General features: G+C 34.3%; 1 non-coding gene across 1 annotated transcript; it reads left to right on the top strand.

The window, feature by feature from the left end:
• Nucleotides 1-11,200: 11,200 nt before the first annotated feature.
• Nucleotides 11,201-11,308, top strand: LOC130952882 (small nucleolar RNA R71). Its single transcript, XR_009075058.1, has one exon. It is a non-coding gene; the product is annotated as a small nucleolar RNA R71 (small nucleolar RNA).
• The last annotated feature ends 4,127 nt before the right edge of the window (nt 11,309-15,435 follow it).

Genomic DNA, 15,435 nt, shown 5'->3' on the forward strand with positions numbered 1-15,435 from the left:
TCACATTCTTTCCCTCCCAAACTGGTGCACAAAATTGTTATCACCAGGCATGGCTCCAAAAACTTGGTGCACAATACCATGACTCACACGTCTCTTCACAACTTCGCACAGCTGACCAGCAAGTGCACTGGGTCGTCCAAGTAATACCTTAATTCAGTAAGGGTCGATCCCACGGAGATTGTCGGCTTGAAGCAAGCTATGGTCATCTTGTAAATCTCAGTCAGGCGGATTCAAATGGTTATAGAGTTTTGATAATTAAAAGATAAATAAACATAAAATAAAGATAGAGATACTTATATAATTCATTGGTGAGAAATTCAGATAAGCATATGGAGGTGCGTTATTCCTTCTGAATCTCTGCTTTCCTACTGTCTTCATTCAATCATTCATACTCCTTTTCATGGCAAGCTGTATATTGGGGATCACTGTTGTCAATGGCTACCTCCCATCCTCTCAGTGAAAATGGTCCTCTATGGTTACTGTACGGCTAATCAACTGTCGGATTTCTCGTCTCAGATGAAAAATACCAGGCACAGCTACCGCATGGCTAATCAGTTGTCGGTTCTCGATGGTGTTGGAATAAGATCCAATGATCCTTTTGCATCTGTCACTACGCCTCACAGCCACGAGTTTGAAGCTCATCACAGTCATCCCTTCCCAGATCCTACTCGGAATACCACAGACAAGGTTTAGACTTTCTGAATCTCAGGAATGCTGCCAATTGTTTCTAGCCTATACCACGAAGATTCTAATCTTGGATTCAGATGCCCATTGTCAGAGGGGAGTCGATGTCAATCGTTGATTAGAAACCCAAGAGATATAGACTCAAGCGATTGCAGATAGAACGGAAGTGATTGTCAGGCACGCGTTCATGAGTGAGAATGGTGATGAGTGTCATGGATCATCACATTCATCAGGTTGAAGTGCGAGTGAATATCTTAGAATAAGAATAAGCTTGAATTGAATAGAAGAACAATAATACTTTGCATTAATACTCGAGAAACAGCAGAGCTCCACACCTTAATCTATGGTGTGTAGAAACTCTACCGTTTAAAATACATAAGTGATGAAGGTCCAAGCATGGCCGAATGGCCAGCCCCCAAGTCTAAGGAAAAACATTCCAAAGATTATCTAAGGATAATCCAAAGATGTCAAGATCCAAAACTGTCAGTACAATTGTAAAAGATCCTATTTATATTAGACTAGTTACTAGGGTTTACAAAAGTAAGTAAATGATGCAGAAATCTACTTCCGGGCCCACTTGGTGTGTTCTTGGGCTGAGCATTGAAATTTTCATGTGTAGAGACTTTTCTTGGAGTTAAACGCCAGTTTTTATGCCAGTTTGGGCGTTTAACTGCAGCTTCTATCCTGTTTCTGGCGTTTAATGCTAGAATAAGGCAGGAAGTTGGCGTTTGAATGCCAGTTTGCGTCGTCAAAACGCGAGCAAAGTATAAACTATTATATATTGCTGAAAAGCCCAGGATGTCTACTTTTCAACGCAATTGAGAGCTTGCCATTTAGGCTTTTGTAGCTCCAAAAAATCCATATCGAGTGCAGGGTGGTCAGAATCCAAAAGCATATGCAGTCCTTTTTCAGCCTCTGAATCAGATTTTTGCTCAGGTCCCTCAATTACAGCCAAAAAATACCTGAAATCAAAGAAAAATACAAAAACTAATATTAAAGTCCAGAAATGTGAATTTTGCTTAAAAACTAATAAAAATATACTAAAAAGTAGCAAGATCCTACTAAAAACTACTTAAAAACAATGCCAAAAAGCATTTAAACTATCCGCTAATCACAAACCAAACTTAAATTGTTGCTTGTTCCCAAGCAACTGAAAATAAAATAGAATAAAAAGAAGAGAATATACAATGAATCTCACAATATCAATGAAACTTAGTCCCAATTAGATGAGCGGGGCTAGTAGCTTTTTGCTTCTGAACAGTTTTGGCATCACACTTTATCCTTTGAAATTCAGAATGATTAACATCTATAGGAACTCAGAATTTTAGATAGTGTTATTGATTCTCCTAGTTCAGTATGTTGATTCTTGAACACGGCTACTTTATGAGTCTTGGTCGTGGCCCTAAGCACTTTGTTTTCCAGTATTACCACTGGATACATAAATGCCACAGACACATAACTGGGTGAACCTTTTCAGATTGTGACTTAGCTTTGCTAAATTCCCCAATTAGAAGTGTACAGAGTTCTTAAGCACACTCTTTTTGCTTTGGATCACGACTTTAACCACTCCGTCTCAAGCTCTTCACTTGGACCTTCATGCCATAAGCACATGGTTAGGGACAGCTTGATTTAGCCGCTTAGGCCAGGATTTTATTCCTTTAGGCCCTCCTATCCATTAATGCTCAAAGCCTTGGATCCCCTTTACCTTTGCCTTTTGGTTTAAAGGGCTATTGGCTTTTTCTGCTTGCTTTTTCTTTTTCTTTCTTTTTTTTTGCCAATTTTTTTCGCAAGCTTTGTTATTCACTGCTTTTTCTTGCTGCAAGAATCAATTTCATGATTTTTCAGATTATCAATAACATTCTTCTTTGTTCATCATTCTTTCAAGAGCCAACAATTTTAACATTCATAAACTTCACTATAAAAAATATGCATTGTTCAAGCATTCATTCAGAAAACAAAAAGTATTGCCACCACATCAAAATAATTAAACTAATTTCAAGATAAAATTTGAAATTCAAGTACTTCTTGTTCTTTTGTAATTAGGCATATTTTTCATTTAATAGAGGTGAAGGATTCATGGAATTATTCATAGCTTTAAGGTATAGACACTAGATACTAATAATCATGTAGTGAAGACACAAACATAGACAAACATAAAGCATCATTACAAGAAAATGGAATATTTGTAACAAAAAATTTGTATCAAATTTAAAATTGTTACAAATTATAGTTTTTTCGTAACAGTAATTAATTATTGTTACAAAATAATTTTGTAACAACAAGAAAATTTGTAACAAAATATTTCAATATTTTGTAACAACGTGATTTCTTTTGTTACAAATTATGTTGGCTTTTGTATCAAATCGTTGTTTTGTTACAAAATGTTATAATGTTTTGTAACAAAAGATTATATTTTTACAAAAATTCATAACATTTTGTAACAAAATATCTATTTGTTTCAAAAGCTCTAAATATTTTGTAACAAAATATTAATTTGTCACAAAATACTATATTTTTGTACAAGTTATTTATTTGTCACAAAATTCAAAGATTTTTTGTAACTAAAAAAAATTTTGTTTCAACATATTAAATGTAAGACTTCAAATTTTTAAAAATTAATATAATGATTTATTATATTTATTTAAGATTTTATATTCAAAAATTTATTTTACTAAAAATATTTAAGTCAAATTAATGATATTTTGAATTTAAAATTATTTTAAAAATTATATAATAAGTCATTTATGATTTATTATATTTATTCAAAATAAATTTTTAGAGATTTATATATTAAATAGAATATTTTTTATTTATAATTTAAAATTTTAGTAATTAAAAAATATAAAAATTTTATATGATTTAATTTAAATATTTAAGATTTTTGCAATTAATACTTTAAATTTTATGAATAAAAAAATTAATTTGATTATCTGCAATTTTATCTTAATTAGTAATTATTTAAAAATAATTATAAAATAATAATAAAATAATATTTTAAAAATAATTAATTTAATTATTCTAATTCTTAAAATTAAAATATTTATTTAAAAATAATTTAAAAATTTATAGTTAAATAATATCTGTATATAATTATTAAATTAAAATTAATTTTCAATTACTATACTACCTTTATTTTTTTTGAAAATTCTTAAATTACCCAATTCCTAACTGTAATACAACTCACACACCCCACTTCCTAACATCCCGAGTTTTTGGATAATTAAATTTATTATATTTGTTGATGATTTTATTTTAAAAAAATTATTTTATTGAAAATAATTAATTAAAAATTTTATGATACTTTGAATTTAAAAATAATTAGGAGAAATTATCTTTTTTGTAACTGAAAAATAAGAAAGAATTGTACCATTCAATTTAAGTAATTTCTATTTAAGTAATTTCTATTATGAATGAATTATGTTTATTTTATTAATTTGCACTCTTAGAGATTAATTTATTAGAAATGATTAGATTGATTTTTATAAATATTTTAAGTTTATGTCAATTAATATTTATGTATAATTTTTATTATAATTAGTTATTTTATAAATTGAAATTAAAGTTTCAGTTATTGAAAAATAATAAAAAGTTATATCATTTAATTTGAATAAATAATATTTTGAGTTTAAATTATATTTTATAAAATGTGATAATATGTTTATTTTATAATTTAAATTAAAAATAATTAATTGAACTTAACAATATATTGATAAATAATGTTCTTAAATATTTTTAATAGAGTACATTTAATTTTAAAATTATTCTATACTCATATTTTATCAAAATATTTATTTATATCTATCTTTTATTCTTTTATAAAATCATATTTAATTTTAAAATTATTCTACTCTTTAATTTTATCAAAATATCCATTTATATTTATCCATTATTCTTTTATAAAATTTCTAATTTTTAATCCTAATTCCCGAATTAAAAATCAGAAACCTAATTCTCAAATTGAGAAAGCTAACCCTAAAACCCCCCTTTCAGCTTCGCATAACAGCCGTCAACACAAATACCCCTTACAGCGGAGAAGAGAGAAACAGAAAGAGAGGGATCCGAGAGAACAGAGGAGAAGGGGGAGGGCTGTTGCCTCGCCGCCGCCACCGTTGCACCCATCGCCACTTTGTGGAGCCGTGCCTTGCTGCCGGTCTGCCATCGAACTGCCGCAGGCATTGTCACCGCGGAGAGAGGGAGTAATGCGATTGAAGAGAGGAGGAGGAAGGAGACACGTGCGCCGTTAGAGCCAATGTCACCCAGTCGCTGCTGTTTGCCGTTCAAGCCGCTGCCAAGTCACCGTCGATGAAGCTTCTGCCACCGCCGTGAATCGCGAGCAGATGCATAGAGGAAGGAAGATGGAGGGAGAAGAAGGAGGCGTTGTTCGAGTTTCTATGCCCAGCTGTCGTCTGCAGAGCTGCCGCCATCGATTGTCACTGAGGAACTACCGTCGTGCCTCTGGTCGCTAAAATCACGGACTGAAGAGAAGGGGGCTGCCTCTTCTATTGCTGCTGCTTCGTTCTTTTATCGTAAGCGATCTCTGTTTTCAGTTCCATTGAATTCATTTCTGTTTTCGATTCCATTGAGTTTGAATTCTCCATTTTGCTGTTATTAATAATCGTAATGTTATTAAGTTTGGATTATTGCTGTGAATGTGGCTGATTTTATTTTTATGAGAAATTAATTGGTAGATTTAAGCTTGGATTAAGGTTGAGAAAATGTGATTGGTGTAGTGTTGAGACTATTTTGATTTGAGGTTGTGATTTGTGAATAATGATTTAATTGTTTGAAAGTGACTAATTACTCGAATTCCTGGTTACACTGATTTCTTGATTTAGTTGTGAAATTGAGATTTATTTGATGATGGTGGATATTGTTGCAAGATTGTTTGAAAAATTATTGGTTACTGGATATGTTAATTTGATTGGATAATATTGTGTTGAGTGTTGAATTGATTTAGTCTTTACTCGGTCTGGAATTATTGTGATGATGGTTTAATTGTGACTGTTTTCTGATTATTGAGAATGAGTGCTTGTTGTAAATTTTGGTTATATTATCAATAACTTTTGTTATTAAATTGAATGGGTTGAGAACCTTGCTGTTTTGATCGTTGTTGAGAAAAAGATTAGTGAATTGTGGAGATTGAGGTTCGATGAACGAAAAATATATTGAGGTTTCATAGAAAATGATCTTGCCCTCAGTTTGAAGACATGAACAGGAGCGCATAAAGTTCTGCTATATTGTACTGTTGTATGCCTATTTTTTGTGTAGTATGTATATAGGTGGAGAATTCTTTTATGATGTAATTGTTTTTCTCATGTTGCTTTTTCTATTCTCGCTCGCAGGCTCAAATGCGGGATTTAAGTGGCTTTGTTGAGACGAGACAACAACTTTTGACTCTGAAACCAAATCATCACATGAACTGGATTGGTTTTTCTATTGCCCATCATTTGAACTCTAAGTAAGATTTAGATCTATATCGAGTTAAATGCTTTTCCAATTGATGCTCTTTGAACTGCCTATGTAAAGTATTAGTAGCATGTTGATCTTAGAGCATATGCTTTAGTTCATTAATGTCCCTTCTTTATTAATGTTGGTTTTGACTTCATATGTGTAAGTGTAACTGGCAGTTCACCCAATTGTATTTTCTTCTATTCTTGTTGGGATACTTTGCTAGAGATTCCTTGTTTTAGCTTATATATCTACAAGGACCTAAGCTTGATCTGATATGGCCTAGTGCATCTATGCACATAGAAAGTGAGCTATTATCGTGTCAGAGTTTCTCTTTTGGTTCAAAGAAAGTAATTTAAATTTGGTTTCTTTTGGTTGTTCTGCATGTTCTTGTTCTTGTGTTTTGACATGAATCTCACTTTCCTTGTATGGAACTTTGTGAGTGTAAAAGCATGAAAAACAGGTTAAGTATATTTGTGATTGAACGATGATTAATTAGCCCAAGTTTTATGTATTAAATTGTCAATTCTTGATAATTTGTATCCTTGATTAGTTGGTTTTAAAGTTTGAGAATATATTCTCAAAGAATTAGTTAATTTTAACTTTTATCTTAATTTTCACTTGGACAAAAATAGTGTTATGTGTTATTTCTAATTTTGGTTTTCGTTGTTTTTGTTTGCAGGGGTATAAAATTGATGGCAACATGCTAGGCTTTATATTGACTGAAACATGCTAGAAGAGTCAAGGATTATAAATTCTACATGATACAAATTTTATGTTAGGAAAAAGTTGTATTTAGTTGAATTTATAGAACTTATTTTATTGTAAAAGAATCTTAATTATATGTAAGATATTTTAATTATCTATATGATTATATATTATATAAATGTTGAGTTAATGCATTTAGAAAATTAATTGATATATCAATTATTTAAATAAATATTGCAAAATGAATCTATTTTTTTAACTAAGAATAAAAAATGTTACAAAAGTAATTAGCATTTTGTAACAAAATATTATAACACAAATCTAAATTGTTACAAAAAAGAGTTTATTTGTTAAATTTGTTATCACATTTGTAACAAATTTTAGTTTTTGTATCAAAAAAATTTGTTACAAAATATTACTTTGTATTGTAACAGTTTCATTTTTTGTTACAAAAACTTTTTGTAATGGGACATACTGCAACGGGCCTTTTTTTGTTACAAATTCCTTTTGTTTCAAAATTTCGTTCTTTTGTATCAAATTTTTTTGTTACAAATATTACTTTTTCTTGTAGTGCATCAAATTCAAAAAACAGAAAAATAAGAACAAGAAAATTAAAGAATGGGTCCACCTTAGTGATAGTGGCTAGTTCTTCCTCTTGAAGATCCAATGGAACGCCTGAGCTCCTCTATGTCTCTTCCTTGCCTTTGTTGCTCCTCCCTCATATCTCTTTGATCTTCTCTAATCTCATAGAGAATGATGGAGTGCTCTTGGTGCTCCACCCTTAGTTGGTCCATGTTGTAACTCAAGCCTTCTAAAGAGGTGTTGAGTTGCTCCCAATAGTTGTGTAGAGAAAAATGCATCCCTTGAGGTATCTCAGGGATTTCATAAGGAATTTCCTCATGCTCTTGTTGAGGTCCATGAGTAGGCTCTCTTGTTTGCTCCATCCTTTTCTTAGTGATGAGCTTGTCCTCTTCAATGAGGATGTCTTCCTCTATGACAATTCTAGCTAAACTGCATAGGTTACAAATGAGATGAGAAAAGGCTAACCTTGCCAAAGTGGAGGACTTGTCAGCCACCTTGTAGAGTTCTAGAGGTATGATCTCATGAACTTCCACTTCCTCCCCAATCATGATACTATGGATCATGATGGCCCGATCCACAGTTACTTCGGATCGGTTGCTAGTAGGAATGATGGAGTGATGGATGAACTCCAACCATCCTCTAGCCACGGGCTTAAGGTCCGGTCTTCTCAATTGAACTGGCTTGCCTCTTGAGTCTCTTTTCCATTGAGCTCCTTCCACACATATGTCCATGAGGAGTTGGTCCAACCTTTGATCAAAGTTGACCCTTCTAGTGTAGGGTGTGCGTTTTCTTGCATCATTGGCAAGTTGAACGCCAACCTTACATTTTTTGGACTGAAATCTAAGTATTTCCCCCGAACCATTGTAAGCCAATTCTTTGGATTCAGGTTCATACTTTGATCATGGTTCCTAGTGATCCATGCATTGGCATAGAACTCTTGAACTATTAAGATTCCGAATTGTTGAATGGGGTTGGTAAGAACTTCCCAACCTCTTCTTCGGATCTCATGTCGGATCTCTGGATACTCATTCTTCTTGAGCATGAAAGGAACTTCAGGGATCACTTTCTTTTTGGCCACAACTTCATAGAAGTGGTCTTGATGGACCTTTGAGATGAATCTCTCTATCTCCCATAACTCGGAGGTGGAAGCCTTTGTCTTCCCTTTCCTCTTTCTAGAGGTTTCTCCAGCCTTATGTGCCATAAATGGTTATGGAAAAACAAAAAACAAGGCTTTTACCACACCAAACTTAAAAGGTTTGCTCGTCCTCGAGCAAAAGAAGAAAGAAAGAATGGGAAGAATAAGAAAATGGAGGAGATGGAGAGAGAGATAGGTTCGGCCAAGGGGGTAGGAGAGTGGTTGTAATGTGTGAAAATGAAGGAGTGAAGAGGAATATTTATAGGGAAAGAGAAAGAGTGGCCGAATGGAATTGGGTGGGTTTGGGAGGGAAAAGTGTTTGAATTTGAAAAGTGAGGTAGGTGGGATTTTTGGGGAAAAGGGATGGAGGTTATTGGTGAAAAGAATATAGGGAAGAGAATAGGATTTGATAGATAAGTGGTGTTTTGGGTAGAGTGTTATAGAGATATGTGAGGGGGAGAAAGAGAGATGGGGTAGGTGGGGATCCTGTGGGGTCCACAGATCCTGAGGGGTCAAGGACTTCTCATCCCTGCTCCATTTAGGCGTGCAAAAATGCCCTTAGAGTGCAATTCTGGCGTTTAACGCCAGGCTGTAGCCTATTTCTGGCATTAAACATCAGCTTTTATACCTTTCCTGGCGTTTAACACCAAGCTGTAGCCTGTTTCTGGCGTTAAACACCATTCAGGTGCTTCTTTCTGGCGTTAAACGCCAGTCTGGTGCCCATTTTTGGCGTTAAATGCCCAGAATGGTGCCAGACTGGGCATTTAACGCCCATCCTGCTACCCTAAACGCCAGTAAGTTTTTCTTTCAGGGTGTGCTATTTTTAATGCTGTTTTTGAATTTGTGTTGATTTTTGCAGTTGTTTTTGTGACTCCACATGATCATCAACCTAAAGAAAACATAAAATAATAATGGAAAATGGAAATTTAACATAGATAAATAAAAATTGGGTTGCCTCCCAATAAGCGCTTCTTTAATGTCAATAGCTTGACAGTGGGCTCTCATGGAGCCTCACATATAATCAGAGCATGGTTGTGGCCTATTAATACCAAACTTAGAGTTTGAATGTGGGGGCTTTGTTTGACTTTGTATTGAGAGAAGCTTTTCATACTTCTTCTCCATGTGTACAGAAGGAGAACCTTGAGTCTTGAATACAAGGTAGTCCTCATTCAATTGAAGAACCAACTCTCCTCTGTCAACATCAATCACTGCTTTTGCTGTGGCTAGGAAAGGTCTGCCAAGGATGATGGATTCATCCTCATCCTTCCCATTGTCTAGGATTATGAAATCAGTAGGGATGTAAAGGCCTTTAACCTTCACTAGCACGTCCTCTACTAGTCCATAAGCTTGTTTCATTGATTTGTCTGCCATCTCTAGTGAGATTTTTACAGCTTGTATCTTAAAGATTCCTAGTTTCTCTATTACAGAGAGTGGCATGAGGTTAATACCTGACCCTAGGTCACACAGAGCCTTCTCAAAGGTCATAGTGCCTATGGTACAGGGTATTAATAATTTACCAGGATCCTATTTCTTTTGAGGTAAAGTTTGCTGAACCCAGGTGTTCAGTTCGTTAATAAGCAATGGAGGCTCATCCTCCCAAGTCTCATTATCAAATAGCTTGGCGTTCAGCTTTATGATTGCTCCTAAATACTGAGCAACTTGCCCTTCAGCAATGTCTTCATCTTCTTCAGAAGATGAATAGTCATCAAAGCTCATAAATGGTAAAAGGAAGTTCAATGGAATCTCTATGGTCTCTGTAGGAGCCTCAGATTCCTTTGGTTCTTCATTGAGATACTCCTTAATGGCCAGTGGATGTTCTCTGAGGTCTTCCTCAATGGGAATCACTGCCTTTTCACTCTCTTTAGGTTCGGCCATATTGGTCACGATTATGGCCTTGCACTCTCTTTTGGGATTCTCTTCTGTATTTCTTGGGAGAGTGCTAGGAGGAGTTTCAATAACCCTTTTACTCAGCTGACCCACTTGTGCCTCCAAGTTTTTGATGGAGGACCTTGTTTCATTCATGAAACTGAGAGTGACCTTAGATAGATCAGAGACTATATTTGCTAAGCTAGATGGATTCTGCTCAGAATTTTCTGTCTGTTGCTGAGAGGATGATGGAAAAGGCTTACCATTGCTAAACCTGTTTCTTCCACCATTATTATTGTTAAAGCCTTGTTGAGGATTTTGTTGATCCTTCCATGAGAAATTTGGATGATTTCTCCATGAGGGATTATAGGTGTTTCCATAGGCTTCACACATGTAATTCACCTCTGCCATTGCAGGGTTCTCAGGATCATTAGCTTCTTCTTTAGAAGATGCTTCTTTAGTACTGTTGGATGCATTTTGCAATCCATTCAGACTCTGAGAAACCATATTGACTTGCTGAGTCAATATTTTGTTCTGAGCCAATATGGCATTCAGAGCATCAATTTCAAGAACTTCCTTCCTCTGAGGTGTCCCATTATTCATAGGATTCCTTTTAGAGGTGTACATGAACTGGTTATTTGCAACCATTTCAATGAGTTCCTGAGCTTCTGCAGGCATTTTCTTCAGGTGAATAGATCCACCTGCAGAATGGTCCAATGCCATTTTAGACAATTCAGACAGACCATCATAGAATATATCCAGGATGGTCCATTCTCAAAGCATGTCAGAAGGACACTTTTTGGTGAGTTGCTTGTATCTTTCCCAAGCTTCATAGAGGGATTCACCTTCTTTCTGCCTGAAGGTTTGAACATCCACTCTAAGCTTGCTCAGCTTTTGAGGAGGAAAAAATTTGGCTAAGAAAGCCGTGACCAGCTTATCCCAAGAGTTCAGGCTATCTCTAGGTTGAAAGTCCAACCATATTCTTGCTCTGTCTCTTATAGAAAAAGGGAAAAGCATAAGCTTATAGACCTCGGGATCAACTCCATTGGTCTTAACAGTATCACAGATCTGCAAGAATTCAATTAAGAACTGAAAAGGATTTTCTGATGGAAGTCCATAAAACTTGCAATTCTGTTGCTTCAGAGAAACTAATTGAGGCTTTAGCTCAAAATATTTTGCTCCAATGGCAGCGATTGAGATGCTTCTTCCATGGAAGTTGGAATTCGGTGCAGAGAAGTCACCAAGCATCTTTCTTGCATTGTTGTTGTTGTTGGGTTCGGCCATTACTTCTTTTTTTCGAGATTTTCTGTAAGGTTTTCTCTTGATTGTTGTGCTTTAGCTTCTCTTAGCTTCTTCTTCAGAGTCCTTTCAGGTTCAGGGTTAGCTTCAACAAGAATGTTTTTGTCCTTGCTCCTGCTCATATGAAAAAGAAGAGAATAGAAAAGGAAGAGGAATCCTCTATATCACAGTATAAAGATTCCCTTATGTAAGTAGAAGAAGAAAAAAATAGAAGAATGATGTAGAGAGAAGAGATGAAAAATTCGAACACAGAGAGGGAGAGAGGGTTCGAATTATAAGAAGAAGAGAAGAGTGTTAGTGATTAAATAAAATAAATAGAAAGAGATGAGAGGGAGAGAATTTCGAAAATTGTTTTTGAAAAATGGTTAGTGATTTTCGAAAATTAAGAGAAGAAATAAAATTAAAATTAAAATTTGAAATAATTAGTTAATTAAAAGAATTTTAAAAAAGGGTGAGAAGTTTTCGAAAATTAGAGAGAAAATTAGTTAGGTAGTTTTGAAAAAGATAAGAACTTTAAAAATCAAACAAAAAGTTAAGTGGTTAATTGAAAAAAGATTTGAAAATCAATTTTGAAAAGATAAGAAGTTAGAAAAGATTTTGAAATTGATTTTGAAAAAGATATGATTTGAAAAAGATATGTTTGAAAAGATATTATTGAAAAGATATGATTAAAATTTATTTTGAAAAAGATTTAATTTTTAAAATCAAAATTAATGACTTGGCTCATAAGAAATCAAAAGATATAATTTTAAAATTTAAATTTTGAATCTTTCTTAACAAGAAAGTAACATTAATTGTTAGTATTAATTTCGAAAAATATGAGGTAAAAATAGGAAAAAGATTTTGAAAAGTTTTTAAAAAGATTTTTGAAAATTTTTGAAAGACAAAGGAAAAAAATGTAAAAGATTTGATTTTGAAAAAGATTTTGAAAAGATAAATTTTTGAAATTGAAATTTTGACTTGACTAACAAGAAACAACTTATTTTAAAATTTTTTGACTAAGTCAACCCAAAATTTCGAAATTTATGAGAGAAATAAGGAAAATATACTTTTTTATTTTTTTTGAATTTAATTTGGAAAGAGAAAAATCACAAAATGACTCAACACATAAAAATTTTGGATTAAAACAAATGATGCATGCAAGAACACTATGAATGTCAAGATGAACACCAAGAACACTTTGAAGATCATGATGAATATCAAGAACTTATTTTTGAAAAATTTTCAAGAAAAGAAAAACATGTAAGACACCAAACTTAGAGATTTTTCATGTTTAGACACTATGAATTCAAAAATGCATATGAAAAACAACAAAAGACACAAAACAAGAAAATATGAAGATCAAACAAGGAGACTCATCAAGAACAACTTGAAGATCATGAAGAATGCAATGCATGAATTTTTGAAAAAAAAAATTTAGAAAAATTAAAACATGCAATTGACACCAAACGTAAAATTTGACACTAGACTAAAATAAGAAACACAAAATATTTTTTTGGTTTTTATGATTTTATTATTTTTTTTGGAAAAACAAAAAAGAAGAGAAAAAATCTTTTTGAAAGATTTTTTAAAACTTTTTGAAAATAGAACAAGAAGAAAATTACCTAATCTGAGCAACAAGATGAACCGTCAGTTGTCCAAACTCGAACAATCCCCAGCAACGGTGCCAAAAACTTGGTGCACGAAATTGTTATCACCAGGCATGGCTCCAAAAACTTGGTGCACAATACCATGACTCACACGTCTCTTCACAACTTCGCACAGCTGACCAGCAAGTGCACTAGGTCGTCCAAGTAATACCTTACGTGAGTAAGGGTCGATCCCACGGAGATTGTCGGCCTGAAACAAGCTATGGTCATCTTGTAAATTTCAGTCAGGCAGATTCAAATGGTTATAGAGTTTTGATAATTAAAAGATAAATAAACATAAAATAAAGCTAGAGATACTTATGTAATTTATTGGTGGGAAATTCAGATAAGCGTATGGAGGTACGTTATTCCTTCTGAATCTTTGCTTTCCTACTGTCTTCATTCAATCATTCATACTCCTTTCCATGGCAACCTGTATATTGGGGATCACTATTGTCAATGGCTACCTCCCGTCCTCTCAGTGAAAATGGTCCTCTACGGTTTCTGTACGACTAATCAACTGTTGGATTTCTCGTCTCGGATGAAAAATACCAGGCACAGCTACCGCATGGCTAATTAGCTGTCGGTTCTCGATCGTGTCGGAATAAGATCCAATGATCCTTTTGCGTCTATCACTACGCCCCACAGTCACGAGTTTGAAGCTCGTCACAGTCATCCCTTCCCAGATCTTACTCAGAATACCACAGACAAGGTTTAGACTTTTCGGATCTCAAGAATGCTGCCAATTGTTTCTAGCCTATCCCACGAAGATTCTAATCTTGGATTCAGATGCCCCATTATCAGAGGGGAGTTGATGTGAATCTTTGATTAGAAACCCAAGAGATATACACTCAAGTGATTGCAGATTGAACGGAAGTGGTTGTCAGGCACGCGTTCATGAGTGAGAATGGTGATGAGTGTCACGGATCATCACGTTCATCAGGTTGAAGTGCAAGTGAATATATTAGAATAAAAATAAGCTTGAATTGAATAGAAGAACAATAGCACTTTGCATTAATACTCGAGGAACAGTAGAGCTCCACACCTTAATCTATGGTGTGTAGAAACTCCACCGTTGAAAATACATAAGTGATGAAGATCCAGGCATGGCCAAATGGCCAGCCCCCAAGTCTAAGGAAAAATGTTCCAAAGATGATCTAAGGATAATCCAAAGATGTCAAGATCCAAAACTATCAGTACAATAGTAAAAGGTCCTATTTATACTAGACTAGTTACTAGGGTTTACAGAAGTAAGTAAATGATGCAGAAATCCACTTCCGGGCCCACTTGGTGTGTGCTTTGGCTGAGCATTGAATCTTTCATTTGTAGAGACTTTTCTTGGAGTTAAACACCAATTTTTATGCCAGTTTGGGCGTTTAACTACAGCTTCTATCCTATTTCTGGCGTTTAACGCCAGAATAGGGCAGGAAGTTGGCGTTTTAACACCCGTTTGCATCATCAAAACTCAATCAAAGTATGGACTATTAATATTTCTGGAAAGCCCATGATGTCTATTTTCCAACGCATCTGAGAGCGCGCCATTTGGGCTTCTGTAGCTCCAAAAAATTCATTTCTAGTGCAGGGTGGTCAAAATCCAACAGCATCTACAGTCCTTTTTCAGCCTCTGAATCAGATTTTTGCTCAGGTCCCTCTGATGGTGTTTTTGTGGAAAACGAATTTCCAAACACATAGATCTAACCGGCAAGTGTATCGGGTTGCATCATGTAGTAATAACTCACAAGAGTGAGGTCGATCCCACAGGGATTGATGGATCAAGCAACTTTAGTGGGTGATTAGTTTAGTCAAGCTAACATTGAAGTGAAATATGTGAAATGTAGCCAACAGAAAGTAAATTGCAGGAATGATAAAGTTGCAGAATGTAAATGGCAAGAAACTTAAAGAGCAAGAAAGTAAAAGAGCTGAAACTTAAATTGCAAGAAAAGTAAATTGCATCAAATGTAAAGGGGCTGGAGTGCTGGAAATTAAAGAGATAAGTAAAGCAAAGCGTTGAACAATTGCAGGGAGATTAAAGTGCTTGAAAGTAAATTGGAAGCAATAGGAACAGAAGGGTAAAAATGCAGATGA

The sequence above is a fragment of the Arachis stenosperma genome, chromosome 9 (assembly GCF_014773155.1).
Source record: "Arachis stenosperma cultivar V10309 chromosome 9, arast.V10309.gnm1.PFL2, whole genome shotgun sequence".
Classification (NCBI taxonomy): Eukaryota; Viridiplantae; Streptophyta; class Magnoliopsida; order Fabales; family Fabaceae; genus Arachis; species Arachis stenosperma.